This window comes from Octodon degus, unplaced genomic scaffold (genome assembly GCF_000260255.1).
Source record: "Octodon degus isolate 3935 unplaced genomic scaffold, OctDeg1.0 scaffold00251, whole genome shotgun sequence".
In the NCBI taxonomy this organism is placed as follows: Eukaryota; Metazoa; Chordata; class Mammalia; order Rodentia; family Octodontidae; genus Octodon; species Octodon degus.
Window position 1 is genome coordinate 534351 of NW_004524827.1, and position 5664 is coordinate 540014.

Consider the following 5664-nt stretch of genomic DNA (forward strand, 5'->3'; position numbering starts at 1 on the left):
TAGGTGCTTTAGACCACTGAGCCATCTCACCAGACCGGTTTCTGCACATCTTGAAAGAGAGCACAGCCATCATGCTGGTTTTGCATCTTCAAGTGGCACTCGGCACCCTCTTGTTTCTCCTCAGCCAGCTTGAGAAATAAATGACTGGGGCCTGTCAGAGCCACATTGTCACATCAAAGTAGTATCCCAGAGAGAGGTAGGTGTAGAAAGCCCACAGGTGCAGGTTCACCAAGCGGTTGACAGCAGCCTTCACCTCTGTGGAATAATTCTGATGAATCTGAGAGGTCATGACTGGCCAGCAGTAAGGAGCTACCCACAAATGAATGGTGCTGTCTGGTCCTGGAACGAGGAGATAGGCAAGAAGATGGTCCCGAAATTTGTACCTGGAAGGTCGATGGAAGAAGAAAGAGGGAGGCCGTGGATGTGTTTCACCCAAACACTGTTGAAGCAAGAAATAGGACCTCAGGACCTGGGACATGCCGCTTGTTTTGTTGTTTCTGTGCTGTGTTGATGAGGAAGGAAAGAAGGACCAACTTGGCATATGATGCTGTAGGCTTGTCTGTATGTGCTGGCATGTGTGTTGAGTATTTTTATATGTTTCAATATACATTCCATTGAATAATAACTCTTCAAAACCGGGTGTGAGCCTGGAGTGGCTGCGCACCCATGTGATTCCAGCACTCACGAGGCTGAGGTAGGAAGAACTTTGGGAGTTTGAGAACTTTAGACCAGCCTGAGCTACAAAGCAAGCTCAAGATCAGCCTGACCTGCATAGTGAGACTCTGTCTCAGAAAGTCAAAACAAAATAAAACAGAAATGGGAATGGCAGTGCAGGTTTGTAATCTCTTCATTTGGGAAGCTGAAGCAGCAGGACTGAAAGTGACAGGCCAGCCAGGAGTGGAGGGAAACTCTTTAAACAGCATCCTCAAATGAATTAGGTTTCCTGTGGTTCCAAACCAACAAAACATAGAAGCCAAAATTCACTCAAAACACTGCTCAACCAGGCAACCTACTTGGGTCCCCTTTCTGTGCCTCTCTAGGACAGGAGCTTTCTTTCCTCCAATAAATACATTCTGCTCTAAAAAACAAAAACAAAACAAAGCAAAAAAAAAAAAAAAAAACCAAAAAACAAAACACTGCTCAAGCACTCTTTCACCTGGAAATGGCCAGTGAATTCAGATGACAAATTGGGAATAGAAGGAACTGAGCAGGTGATTCATGGTGGTTGAAGCTCCTGGTAGCTTCTGTGTATCAGTTTCTTCAGCTGTCTGTAAGGAATAATGGTCTTACAGCAGTGTTATGAAAAATCATTAAAGTAACTAATGCACTTCGCAGTCCACGGGTGAATCATGCTTTGAAAGTGCATAATTATACTGAACCGCTGAATCACACTGAATCTCTCGCTCAGACTTGCTTCTTCTCCACACATGCGAGTAGGCATTCAAAATGTTATGGCTGACATGGGTCTTAGTTGTTATTACTACATGATTTAGCCACTTGTGCCAACTAGCTTTAAAATCGAATGCAGCCAACAATGGTAGTGAGGATCACTAATTTGGGGGAGGAGGGGCTTGAGGAGTCTCAGGCTTTCTCTTTGGGGAGGATAGCCAACCAGGTAGCACTCTCCCTTCCTTTCTCAACTTTTCACTTCAGTTGATTCACTCATCATCTCTCGGACAACAAATCTTAAAGATTTAAAAATAAATCAGCCCAGTGGCTTCCTTGCAACCCTAATGGAGGTCCTTCCTCTTTTTTCAAATTAATTTCTTATATTTTTTTCCAGTGTTAACTATAGAATCCAGGACCTCACACATGCTGAAGGATGTCTTCTTATGTTTAGGGTAGGATGAAACCCAAGACTTTCCCAAGGAGCTATATCCTCAGCCTATTTATTTATTTATCTTTTATTTGTCTTTTTGTGGTCATCAGACAGAATTTTGCTATGTACTTCAGGCTAGCTTTGAGCTCACTTTGTAGTCCAGGCTGGTCTTTTTTTTTTTTTTAGCAGAGCCAGGGATTGAACTCAGGCCCTTGCACTTGCCAGGGAAACACTTATTCTCCTGAGCCATCTCCCCGGCCCCATCCAAGCTGACCTTGAACTTGTAATGATCTTCCTGCCTCGCCTCCCCAGTGCTGGGATTACAGGCGTGTGCCACCACACCTGACTTCTATTTTTATTTTGAGACAGCATCTTACTAAGCTTCCCAGACTGGGCTCTGGCTTTCCATCCTCCTGCCTTATCCTCCTTGAGTGCTGGGGTTACAGGCATGAGCCACCATGTCTGGCTTGAAATTCTTTAGATGACTCCACAGCAGCAGACGAAAAGATGCTGTTTTCAGAACACTGAGCTGTTGAGTTGGGAAAGGAGAGGATATAGAGCAAGATGTCGTAACAGTATCCCATCCCTCTGAAGGGAAAAATCTAGAGACACAAAGCCAATGGAGGAATGCCCCACCTGCCCCTAACCCCTAATTCCTAACCCTGGTGGCTTTCTAACAACATGGTTGTTGGTTGGTTGTTTATTTCTCCCAGTATTGGGGCTTAAACCCCCAGCCCTTCTTTTTTTTTTAAGGAAAAATAATTTTATAAAAGTAGAAATAAGCATTAACATATTTTTACAAAGAAATTTAGAAATCTAACCATACACAGAATTGTAACAGGACCCACCTGTGACATTTTTTTTCTTATTCTTGTGTCTTTTTTTTTCATTTATTACCCTTTTAAAAAAAAAACACCTTTACTTGAGAGACATTATGGCAGTAAATGGTATGTCATGACATGAAGTACATATTTAGAAGACCAGGATGGCAAGCAGTCCAAGCATGACACCTCTATTACACATCGCCATCCTCAGTGAAGCTGCCTGACTCATGGGCACCAGCATATACAGTTAGTCAGGGTGAGAGTCTCACCAGCCAACTGCTAGTCTCAAAAACCTGCTGATGTCCCCCAGGATCACTGCCCCACTCATCTCATACGTACAAATGTAAGGCTTTGTCTCTGTCATGTTTCCCAGCTTTTCTCCTTGCCCACTCCTCATTGTCCAGTTCTCCCTTTCCTTTTATTTGTGTTGTACCTTTCTCTATGTAATTCCTCTTTTAAGTTCTTTTTTTTTAATTCATTTATTTGTATGTGTGTGTGTGTGTGCGCGCGCGCGCGCATGGCCAGCTCAGCCCACCAGGGGGTGGGGCTGGCTGGCATGAGGTGCTGGGGGATTGAACCGCGGTCCCTGTGTTCTGCCAAGCTTTTTCTAAGTAGGTGCTTTAGACCACTGAGCCATCTCACCAGCCCCTCTTTTAAGTTCTTATACTAGGGATACAATACAATATTTACAGATGTAGGTCTGGTTTATTTCACTTATAAGAATATCTTCAAGTGGCATCCACCCAGCCTTTCTTATTTTCTGTTTTTGAACAAGGTCTGGCTAAATTGCCCAGGAACTTGTGATCTTTCTGCCTCAGCCTCTGGCAATTCTGAGGTTACAGGTATATGTCACCATGCCTGGCCCCACAACTGTTTTGTCATTTTGCCATTTGAGGAGGAAATGAGAATGTTGTAACCCTTCTCATCACAGGAAAAACATTAAACTTATCTTTGCTAATGGATTTTTTTTTTTGTATTTTAGTAAGGGTCTACAGGGTCTCATTATATAGATCGGACTTGTAGTGATTTGCCTGTGTTCAGCTTCCCAAGAGCAGGGATTACAGGTGCACACCACCACACCCAGTCTCAATCGCCACCGTTGCGCCCTGGGGCCGGGGCCTGCATGGCACACTGGGGATCGAACCCTGGCCGCTGTGTCTGTCTAAGCAGGAGCTTTAATCCGATGAGCTATCTGGCTGGCCCAGTGACATCTTAATGTTCAAAGAAAACATACTTTTATTTTTTTTGGAAAACATACTTTTAGATGGCCCCAGAGAATCCGAATGTTTGTTCAAAGATGGAATATGAAATAGAATGTGAAACTGTGACTAGAAATCAAGACTTTTTCTTCAACTAGATGTGAATTTTATCCTTTATCAAGTTGACAATTCTGATATATGAATTTCAGACACAATTTTTGTTCCTTGCCTTAGTGCCAAAGTCCTGTCTAAATTGCCTGGAGTAAGGTGCTATGCTCATATAGAAACTACTACTTGGAGCAGTGTCCATTGCTAAGGGCCTTTGCTGACTGTCACCAAATTAGAACTTTACCAGAGTTGGTTAATTGTGCTCTTTTACTCTACTTGTAGGAAATATTTTTCTTTAAATGGAATAAGAAACACAAAGGGGCTTTTGCCCTTCTTGAAATCCTGTAGCACTGCATATGTTTCTCACCCTAAGTGCAGAAAACTTTTGAAAAAAGGGTCTATTTATATAACATTTTGAAGTGGCAGAATTTAAGAAATGGAGGGCAGATGAGTGGTTGCACTGGATTGGGGGGTGGAGGGAGGTGGGTGTGCTTATAAAAGAGCAATAAGTGGATATTTTGTGATACTGAAAGTGCTCAGAATACTGATTGGTGGTAAATACATGAGTTGTTTACTAAATCAATATAAGAATAAAATTGATAAAAATGCAAAGTTATACATAAATATACATACACATGTAAATGTATGCACACACAGAAATGTGACTGCAAGTAAAATGGAAAATTTGAGTAAAAACAGTGCTTTTTATTAATGTTGATCTTATGTTATAGTTTTGCACAATATTGTTGAGGTAGGATAGAAGAAATAAAGAGAGGTACAGAGGAGACAAATTCAATTTTGGCTTGTTTTTTTAAAACTCTGGGTCAGATCATGCTCAGCTCTGCACTGGGGGTGTTAATCATTTAAGGAGTGTCTGTATTACATACTTCATTAGTCCTAAATTTATCTAGCCCATCTCATCCCCCTTTACGACTGAGGATACCAAGAGTAACTAAAGTAGTTTTCAGAACTGAGAGAGGTACCCAACTGCCAGCTTTGCACAATATTCAGGTCCAGGCCCCAGAGCAATGAATGCCTAGATGTGTCCAGTCCATCTAAGCCTGCAGTCGCCTCACTTGCCAGCAGAGTACAGCCTCACAACCACCCCATGCTGAGTCACCTGCCCGATGCAGGAAATGAGGCTGCCTCCCTCCCAAGCAAAGACAGATATCTCGTGGGAAAGGAACAGCCCTCAAGCCAGAACGACTCATCCAGAGCTATGAAACTGGAACTGATAAGGTGATGGAGCAGGCCCTGGCCCACCCCAGCCAACCCCTAAGTGCCATGGTGCTTCTGTGAGTAGGCCACTCTGAGTTTCTCGAGCTGGAGTCCTTTCTCAGTGTCCCTTACTTCCAGAGTCTGCCTAGTAAGTCTGCCTATGCCTCACACTGCCTTTTCTAAGAGGACAGTTAGGAAACTACTTGGCTGAGAGCCCATCTCCTCTTTGCAGGACCTCCTTGGACCCAGTTTGCACATTTTATCATTGGGGCAAACTGGGAAAAGTATGCAGATTATTCCTCTGTACTGTCTTCTTGTAAGCTGTATGCAAATCCAAGTTATCTCAAAAAAATTTCTCTTTTAAAAATTAGCCTATATTTTTCTAGGCCCTGCTCAAATAGCACAGGCACAGAGACAAAGTGCCTCACAGCTGAGACAAAGAGAAGCAAACTGGACCTTAAGACTCTGAGGAGTGAGCGACCCAGCTAACCCCATA